General features: G+C 38.3%; 1 non-coding gene across 1 annotated transcript; it reads right to left on the bottom strand.

Annotated features, from left to right (window-relative positions):
• Positions 1-775: 775 nt before the first annotated feature.
• Positions 776-882, bottom strand: LOC133813490 (small nucleolar RNA R71). Its single transcript, XR_009884498.1, has one exon. It is a non-coding gene; the product is annotated as a small nucleolar RNA R71 (small nucleolar RNA).
• Between the last annotated feature and the right edge of the window lie 9990 nt (positions 883-10872).

Here is a 10872-nt window from a genome sequence, read left to right as displayed (position 1 = left end):
GAGAACATTTGTATAATTGTGGAAATTAGTAAAAACCAAACTTGTTCTGTCTTAGAAAACTTGGTTCTTAAATAAGGTTTGTGTTAGCGTTACCCTCCAACCTTTTCTAAGAACCTCGGGGAGTTCTAGAAAAGCTCTTGGGCCTAAAGTGGTACCTTGGTAGCCTTCCAAATTGGCCTGAGAACATTTTTGGTGTATACTTATTACATTATTACACATTTGCGCTTATATTACTTACAAAATAATAAAAAAAAAATTTATGCCACGAAACAGAGACGCACTAGGGAGATTTGTGAGACAACAAGTAGAAACTTTAGAAAAGTCTCCTAGTTTGTCGTTTTCTTCCATTCGTTCAAACACTCCTGATTCACTGAGACTTCCTGAACCACCCACAATGGCTCATCAAGATGAAGTCCAACCAAGAATGCTATAGGATTATTTACATCCTACGCGTACAGCCACACCTTCATGGATAATGTATCCCAAAAATATGCCAAATTTTGATTTCAAACCCGGCATGATTAACCTCTTACCAACCTTCCATGGGTTGGAAAATGAGAGTCCGTACGTGCATATACGGGAATTCGAAGAGGTGGTGGCTACATTCAACAATCGAGCTGATGTCACCAACATTGTGAGATTGAAATTCTTTCCTTTCTCGCTCAAAGACAAAGCAAAAAGTTGGTTGTATTCCTTAAGGCCTAGATCTATCGGAACATGGGACGAAATGACAAAAGAATTCTTTGCCAAATATTTCCCGCCCCATAAGACTAGCATCCTTAAGAGGCAAATCTCTACCTTCATCCAGAAAGACCATGAAACTTTCCATCAGGTCTGGGAGAGGTTTAGAGATTTGATAAATCAATGCCCACATCATGGATACGAAAGCTGGTGTCTGATCAGCTATTTCTATGACGGTCTCATAACCGGACAAAGACAATTCGTACAAATGATGTGCAATGGTGAATTCCTTCAAAAAGATCCTGATGAAGCTTTCGAGTACCTCGACAATCTTGCTGAAAAGTCCTACACATGGAATGGACCGAGTCCTATGGACAAGCCACAATCAACTAGAATCTACCAATTAAGGGAAGATGACAACGTCAAAAGCTAAATTGAATCATTGAGACAACAATTCGAGGCTTTCAAATCTCAAGAAGGTAGAGGAATCCACATGGCTGCAAAGGTAGAGACACGAGATCCATGCTTCATCTGTGGAGGGATGGAACATCAACCGCAAGAGTGCCCAACTCTTGGTGAGCTAAGAGGAGGAAATGAGGAACACTGCAATGCTTTAGGGGATTACAAGAAGCCTTATAACCCTTTCTCAAACAGTTACAATCCTGGTTGGCGCAACCATCCAAATTTCAGCTGGAAGGATTCGAACCAAGAATTTGGAGGCCAATGGAGGCCTGAGAAGCAACAACCACCAAAATCATACATTGCTCCTCAAAATTACATGCAGTCAAGTAATTCTCTTGAGAATACTTTGCAAATGCTTGTGCAAACTCAGATAGCCTCAACTCAAGATCTCAAATTTTGTTTCACACAAATGGTAGAGGAAATGAAGGACATGAAAATCCAAATGACAAAGCTAAACACTACTTTGGCGATTCAAGAGCATGGGAGACTTCCCGCTCAACCTCTAATCCATCAAAAAGGGAAACACATGGCTCAAACCTCCTCCTCTGCAGATACAAATTTCAAAGAGGTTAATGCCATCACTACTCGAAGTGGTCAAAGTACGGTTTCACCGTTAACTAAGACAACGAGTACGTCAATGCCCGCTCCAGATGATGATGTACCAATAAGCATTCCAGTAAAGGCACCCTCTCCTCAAGCTTTGAAATCCACTAGAAAGGCACTGCAAAATCATGGTGAAATCCTAGACCTTTTAACACAAGTGAAGATCAACTTGCCATTGTTGCATGTGATCAAACAAGTGCCGGCTTATGCCAAGGTAATCAAGGATTTGTGCACCGTTAAAAGAAAGCATCATGTCAAGAAAACTGCATTCTTGGTAGAACAAGCTAGCGCGGTAATTGACTGCAAAACACCGCCTAAGTACAAAGATTCTGGTTGTCCCACCATCTCATGCCAAATAGGGGAATAGGAATTTGGTCAAGCACTTCTAGACTTAGGAGCAAGTGTAAATCTCATGCCATATTCAATATACTTGCAATTAGGTCTAGGAGAACTCAAGCCCACATCTATGGTGCTACAATTGGCTGATTGATCAGTTAAGAAACCTTGGGGAATAGTAGAAGACGTTTTGATTCAAATTGAAAAATTCTATTACCCTGTTGATTTTCTCATCTTGGACACTCAATCTGAAGTGAGTATAGGGTCCAAAATTCCCATAATTCTCTGTAGACCTTTCCTCGCAACAGCAAATGCACTCATTAACTATAGGAATGGTCTCATGAAAATCTCTTTTGGGAACATGACTCTAGAAGTGAATGTTTTCCACATCGGCAAACAACCACCCGACAATGATGAGTGTTTCCAATCCTATTTGATCGATACACTTATTTCGGAAGAGGTTGAATCGAAATACACGTCTAGTCATTTTAATCACCTTTTCCAAATTTCAGAAAGTTTTGAGCCCGATGAGTCTACCATCAACCCTGAAATCGTCAAACACTCACAGGCTAAAAGAACCATGTTTTGGAATCCAATCTTTGAGGAACTCCCTCAAGATCGAGAAACACCAAAACCATCTATTGAACAAGCTCCTCAAACAAAGTTGGCAAAACTTCCCGAGGTTCTTAAGCATGTTTTCCTAGGAGCTGACAACACTTTTCTTGTCATAATATCCTCCAAGATCAATGCCACACAAGAACGCCAACTCATCAATGTGTTGCAAGAACAAAGAGATGCATTAGGATGGATGATAGCTGGCATCAAGGGTATTAGTCCTTTAATTTGCTCCCATCACATTCAATTGGAAGACAGGGCTATACCGCGTCGTGATCCTCAAAGAAGATTGAACCCAACGATGAAGGAAGTAGTAAAGACTGAAGTCTTGAAACTTCTGGATTCTATCATAATCTATCCTGTTGCTGACAGTAAATGGGTCAGCCCAACTCAGGTTGTTCCCAAGAAATCTGGGGTAACAGTGGTACAAAATGAAAAAGGGGAACTTGTTCCTACCAAGGTCACAACTGGGTGGCGCATGTGCATTGATTATAGAAAGTTAAATGCAACCACCCGCAAAGACCATTTTCAACTTCCATTCATCGATCAAATAATGGAACGTGTGGCAGGTCATCCTTTCTATAGTTTTCTCGATGGTTATTCAGGGTATTACCAAATTGAGATTGCCTTAGAAGATCAGGACAAGATCACATTCACTTTTCCTTTTGGTACTTTTGCCTTTCGGCGCATGCCATTTGGCCTGTGCAATGCTCCAGCCACTTTCCAGCGATGCATGATGAGCATATTTAGTGATATGATCGAGAAATGTATGGAATTATTCATAAATGATTTTACAGTCTTTGGAGATTCCTTTGAATCAAGCCTTCTCAATTTAGAGTCTGTGCTTAAACGTTGCAAAGAAAAGGGCTTGGTACTCAACTAGGAAAAGTGTCATTTCATGGTGCTATCAGGCATAGTCTTGGGGCATGTCGTGTCGGAATTAGGAATTGAGGTTGATCAATCAAAGATTGAACTCATATCAAAGCTGCCCACCCCCAAGACTGTTAAAGACATTCGATCTTTTATTGGGCATGCAGGATTCTATAGGAGGTTCATACAAAAATTTTCAACAATTGCTCGCCCTTTGTCAAGCCTCCTAGCAAAAGATGTTGTGTTCAGTTGGACACCTGAGTGTGAGGAATCTTTCCGAACGCTCGTTGCAAAACTCACTTCCGCCCCTATCATTCAGCCACCAGATTGGAACTTATCATTCAAAGTCATGTGTGATGCTAGCAATTATGCTATAGGGGCCGTCTTAGGTCAAAGAATGGAAGGGAAGCCGTTCGTTGTCTATTACGCAAGTAGAGCTCTTAACAGTGCTCAAATGAACTATTCTACCACTGAAAAAGAGTTACTTGCTGTAGTATTCGCAATTGACAAGTTTCGTTCCTACCTGATTGGTTCACCTATCACAGTCTTTACAGACCATTCCGCCTTAAAATACCTCCTTTCCAAAATGGATGCTAAGGCGCGTTTAATTAGGTGGATCCTTCTGTTACAGGAATTTGATCTGACCATAAAATAAAAGAAAGGAGTTGAAAACGTGGTAGCGGACCACTTATCTCGTTATGAATTTTCTGATTCCACTGATGGCCCAGCTATTCGAGATGACTTCCCTGATGAACATCTCTTCGTGGTCACTAAGTTGCCATGGTACGCTCATATCGTCAATTACTTAGTGACTGGCGAACTTCCAACTGCATGGAGTGCACAAGATAAATGTACATTTTTGGTCGAGGTTCGTAACTTTTATTGGGACGACCCATATCTTTTCAAGTATTGCCCTGACCAAATTATGAGACGTTGCATTCCAGATGATAAAATTTTTAGTGTTCTGAACTTTTGTCATAATGAAGCTTATGGTGGTCATTTTTCTATGAAAAATATTGCTGCAAAAATCTTACAGTGTGGTCTTTATTGGCCCACTTTGTTCAAAGACACTAACAATTTCTGCCGATCATGTGAAAGGTGTCAGAAATTAGGTGCCCTGTCCTGACGACATATGATGCCATTAAACCCAATTCTTGTAATATAAATATTCGATTGTTGGGGGATAGACTTTATGGGACCATTACCACCTTCTTCTGGCTACCTTTACATTCTCCTCGCCATAGACTATGTCTCAAAATGGGTGGAAGCTGTGCCTTGTCGAAATAATGATAACACAACTGTTGTGAAATTCTTAAAGGAAAATGTGTTATCTAGGTTTGGCACACCTCACGCTTTCATAAGTGATCAAGGCACCCATTTTTGCAACTATTCTTTTGAGACCTTAATGCAAACATATGGTGTAATTCATAAGGTTGCATTGCCTTATCACCCATAGACAAATGGCCAAGCTGAGTTAGCCGATTGAGAAATTAAGCAAATCTTAGAAAAGATAGTTAATCCTGACCGCAAAGATTGGTCCTCACAACTTCTCGATGCTCTCTGGGCGTACCACACTGCTTACAAAACTCAGCTCGGTATGTCTCCTTATAGGCTAGTCTATGGTAAAGCCTGCCACCTTCCTGTTGAGCTGGAACACAAAGCTTATTGGGCAGTTAAAAACCTAAATTTTGATCTCAAGGCGGCAGGACTCAATCGTAAGCTTCAGTTGTCGAAAATTGAAGAGTTAAGGAATGATGCTTATGACAACTCTAGGATTTACAAGGCTAAAATGAAAGCGACCCATGACAAGCAGATCCTAAGAAAAGAATTTGAGCCAAACCAACGAGTGCATCTTTATGACTTTCGTCTGCATATCCACCCTGGCAAGCTGAGATCAAGGTGGACTGGCCCATATGTTGTGAAATCTGTCTTTCCCAACGGTGCTGTTGAGGTCATAGACCCAAGTGATGGGAGAGAATTCAAAGTAAATGGCCAACGACTGAAACACTACATAGAGAGGGTGACCCAGCCTGAAGAAGTCACTCTTGTGGAATCGGTTTACCAAGTCTGAGTAGTGTTCCAAATTGTTTGTACATAGGTTTGTTTTCTGTTTATTTCTCTTTTGTCATTTTATTTAATTTGTTATCATTTTGTGTTTTCAGTTTTTCATGTTTTAGAGAATCAATATTCGCTCTATCACTCGACGCTCGCTATCCAGGTGTTCTATTTCCTTGCTCTTTTACATTTATTATCTTTTGAGATATTGAGGACACTGTCAGATTTTGGTTGGGGGTGGTGAGCATATTCATGCACATTCATGTTGATTTTTGTCATATTAATATTTTCATGGTCAAATTTTTTTAAATTACTTATTTATTCTTGCAAAATGTTACTTTTAAGTCAATTTTTGTTATCTATATTACTAAGAGTTTCTATAGAGTTACCTAATGCACATGCCAAACATTGTGGTAAGATGGTTGTTAGCACATATTAGCTTAGAAATTTTCCATGTTTAAGTAATTCATTCTTTTGTGTGAGAAGTGAGACTTGAGAAAACAACTTTTTAATTTTTATTGATTCTTAGAAATGGTTATAATTATTTGGACAAGGTATTGTGGTATGAATGGATGATTTTTTAAGGATAATATTTTCTATAGAAAAATCTTATTAGAGAGCCTTTTATTATGTTGTTCATGAAAAAGAAAATGAAAAAAAAAAAGGAAGAAGAAGAAAAGAGAAAAGAAAAAAGAAGAAAAAAAATAGAAAAAAAAAAGGAGAAAGACACAAGAGCAATATTTCTATCATTTTCAATTATGTTGTCTCTTGTGTCCAAAAAAAAAGTGTGTTTATTAATTTCATGTTTTATTTTATGGCTCTTAGAATAAATGTAGAGATTGTCTATTTAACTTAAAATTCTGAAAAACTGATTTTGTGGTACTCTTTATGGTGGTTGTCTAAATAGTTTATTTCCTATATTCGTTTCAATAATTATTTAAAAGTTTGTCCTAAATATATACCCATTTGATGAGTGCTTACTTCTTTTCAAACTCCATGAGTGAAACCCTTAAACTTTAAATATTTTCAATTACATGAGAGGATAATGGAGTTGAGACTTTTACTTGGCATAATTTCGAAGGCTTTATGTGCTATGGTTTGCGGTAAGAAGGTACAAGTTTGGTGCACACACTCACAACTCTAGATTTATTCAAAGTAATTTTGACAACTCTTGTTGACTTGTTACTGACATTTTGTGTTAATACTTAAGTTCTTTTATAATTTTTGACCGGAAATATATCATGTTGACATTTATCATTTCGCTTGAATTGCTAGAGACTAGCAATAAGCTGGTTGGGGGTTGTGATTAGTGCTCAAAAATATCATTTTATTAGTCTTAAAAGTGTAAAATTAATTAAGTTTTAATTAATATTTTCATGAATTTATTGTCATATATTTTATATTTGAAAATATTAATTTTAATTTAATTTGTGTTTAATTTTCTGGAAATAAAATGTATTTTGACACAAAGGAAAAGAAAGAATTAAAATTGAAGAAATCATGAAGAAAATGGCATTTTTGAAGATCGAATGGCCCAAAATTAAGCCCAAATAGCCAAAGCCCAAGCAATGGTTGCTCACCACACTGCCACATGGCAGCTTGCCATTCGTCAACTCCAGCCGAGCCGCGCCGAAGCCAAGCCAAAGCTGAGCCGAGCTGCACCTGCCACGCCTGACAGCCGCCTGTCGAGCCAACCACAGAAGGACACGTGTCCCACTCGTCACTCCATGCTTCCCACGCACCCGACCAGTCAGCTGCCACGATCAGCTACTGTCTCCCACGCGCCTGACGTACTCCTTGCTGAGTCAATCGGTGCTTGACACGTGGCCACATGTCTGTTGTATTTGTCCCCACTTATCCCACTTTGCACCTATTTTGCAGTCATTTTCCCCATTATTTTGTACACGGTTTTACACGTTTTTGAGTCCCATTTACACTATAAATAGAGTATCAAATGGAGTAAAAAAGTATCAGATTGTGGAAGGAGAGTATAGTTGGAGAGAAAAACACTTATTTTTCCTATTTTTCTTTTACATTTTTGTGAGTGAAAACAATGCCTATTTTAGGCTAAATTCTCTTGTGGAAAGGCTAGAGTGAAGTTCATGTTTCACATTATATTTTTAATATATTGATTCTTTATTTTGTTCTTCATTTCTATATATTTGTTACAATTAAATTTATTTTCTTCTAATTTTTATTCTAAATTTATTAGTGTCTTTTACATAAGTGTAGTCATGCTCTTCTTATGTAATTTAGGCTTTTAATTTAATTTAGGATATTTGTTATATTATATGTTTTTTATTGCATTCTGCCATTGGTATTTTGTCGCTCTAAGGTATATAATATGATAGGTTTTTAAAATTAGAAGTTAGTATAATTTAATTAAAGAACATACTTTATGGTGAGCTTTATTATTTATATTTTCCAACTATAATTAATGGTGTAGAATTATAGTTGAGTATAATGAATCAATTTTATTAAAATATATATATGTTTGCATGAATGAAACTTATGCCTTCCATATTTTCTTTCTGATTTTAATTCCTCGATTTTGTTTATTTAATGTTTATATTCTTTTTCAAAGTTACATAATTTCAAAGTTTATTATTTCTGATTTACTAATCTTCCTTTTTACTTGTATTTTACCTCTCTGTGGATACGACATAGCCCGATTACTACTGCGACCGCATAGGAGTTATTGGGCGATATCATCCGGGTTAGAGCCAGGACATAAATGCTGGAACTGGGTTTAGGCCCGAATCCCTTGCTGATGATTTAATTACTTATTCATAATGTGTTTTAAATATATCTTGAATCTTCTAAGTGCATGATATTATGATATGAGTGATATATTGTATGTTCTGGGAATTTTCTGAGTGCAGGTCATTGTGATATGTGTGAACTGGGTTGTTAGAAACAACCAGAGTATTTATTTTGGATATGGTTATATATCTTGTATGTCTAGGATTTTCTTAATGCAGGTGGTTTTGATATGTATTGTAGCGACCAAAAATTACTAATAGGGCTTAAGGGCCTTGATTAGTGTGCCGGTAGGGCATAACTAGATTATGTGTGATTTAAATAGTTAAATGCATGATTATGTGATAAGCATGCTTATATGATTATTTGGATATGTGAGATGCATGATTATGTGTATTAGTATGCATGTAGGCCCTAATTAGATTAAAAAGGCTTATTCGTAATTTTGGCCCGTTGCGGGCATAAATGTAATTATTTGCGATAAATTGTTGAGACCACATTATTATGTGGATATATTTGCAGCTTGTGACTCAAGGCGATCTTGGTGAGCGGTTTAGCGAAAAAGTCACGGAGGGGATTTATACCCGGTTCAGGGGAGCCTGGGGGTATTTATGGGAATTTGGGAAATATATTGGAGACTATTCGACATTGAGGAAAATAATTGGTGATTAGTTAGGTGACGGGATATAAGCGGTAATTATTAGGGACACTCGAGGAATTAGCGAGAATTGGGAGCAATGACCAAAATGCCATTAGAATGACTGAAAGGCTTAGGTTTTAATGGGATGGCAAAATGGTCATTTGTTTTAAAAGAGATAAAGGTTATTTTTCCTTTATGGACTTAGTGGAATGTTTAGAGAGTAGTAGAAGCTGAAAGAAAAGAAAAGAAGGAAGAAAGAAGAAAACACAAGACACATAGCTAACCCCTTTCTCTCTCACTCTATTCCCTCTTTCTTCACCATCTCTTGAGGAATTTTGAAGCTTTAACTCAGGAAAGCTTGGGTTGGAGCATGGGGCTAGGGTCCTTGATAAAGCTAGAGGATTTAGTAGGAGTTAGTCACCCAATTAAGGTTAGGTTTAAAGGTTATTCTTGAGTTTTTGAGTTTCGTTGGAATGGATTTCTAAACATGAACTTTGGAAGGGTATTCAAGGTATTAAACTTGAAGAATTGAGGAGCATAAGGCTGGAAGGATACTAAGGGCAACCTAGGGTCGAATTCTACATTAAAGGTAACAATTCTGGGTTTAATCACTTGAGTTTCTAGGTTGTTCTGGTTTTTCTGTTGAGTGTTTGAGCTTCAAGATCAAACATGGTCTTTCTGTGATTGATGGTGCATGTGGCCAAATTTGGTGTTGTTGAGTTGTGTGGTATGAGGTGTAAAGGGTGGTAGGTCTATTTTGAAGTGTGGTTGAAGTTTGGAGGAGTTTTAGGGAGGTTTGGCTCAGGGACATTCGAAGGAGAAAACTTAGTGTGCTGAGTTTGCTGTAAGTAGCGCTGTAGCGCTAGCCTTAGGGCGCTACAGCGCTAGGCCTGGGTTTCCTAGGGGATTTTGGCTCTACTTGTAGCGTTGTAGAGCTACCCTTTTTCCAGAAGTGGATTTTTGGGTGTTTTCTTAGGGTTTTTGCCCAGGGGCTCGGGGTTTAATTCCACCACCCCGTTTGGTGGAATTAGAGCTTCCCGACGGCTCAGGATTGGTCCCGAGGTTAGGTTACGGAATTGAAGTTTAGTGATGGTTTTAATTTATGGCTATGACTAAGTGTACGCTAGGGCTCGGTCGGGATGGAGCTTGAAGTTCGATTTTATTAATCAATGCTAACATAATCAAAGATCTGAAACTACACCTAGTTATGTGAATATGTTGGGACTAAGAGCTCCCTATATTTGTATGATGTCATAGATGGTATTATGCCATGGGGACATGTGATAAACGGCCTAAGACTGCCGGAATCAATATTTGCGTACAGGACGCGGTTCAGCCACTGGTAGCTAAGGTTAATCAAATAATCACTGAGCTTGGCCTAAGCGAGCCAGAGTCAGCGGGTTGAACACTGGGCTCGACCTAAGTGAGCCGAAGACAATGACTTATTTAGAGGGTGCGGCCTAAGGGCATCGACCCTAGATATTGTGTGAAATGTTTATTGATGTTAAACTGATTGTTGGCTTGTAAATCGATATCATTGTTCACATGAGCAATATGACCTGTTTGTATCTAATTGATGATTCATGAAATATCTAACTATAGTTTATCGTTTATACTCTGTATTATAGTTTTCTTGCTGGGCCTTGGCTCACGGGTGCTACGTGGTGCATGTAAAGGCAAAGGCAAAGGCAAGGTAGACCAGTCCTGAGTTGTAGAGCTTTGAGGCTGAATGTACATAGTCAGCTGATTGGTCACCACGGTCGAGGAGTGATACAGGACGAGAGAAGCCTAAATGTCTGTTTTGCCCTTAGAGTGGCCAGTACATATTTATAACCTGGAATTTTTGTAAA

Source organism: Humulus lupulus, chromosome 1 (assembly GCF_963169125.1).
Source record: "Humulus lupulus chromosome 1, drHumLupu1.1, whole genome shotgun sequence".
Taxonomy (NCBI): Eukaryota; Viridiplantae; Streptophyta; class Magnoliopsida; order Rosales; family Cannabaceae; genus Humulus; species Humulus lupulus.
This window is presented reverse-complemented; position numbering and strand designations above follow the sequence as displayed.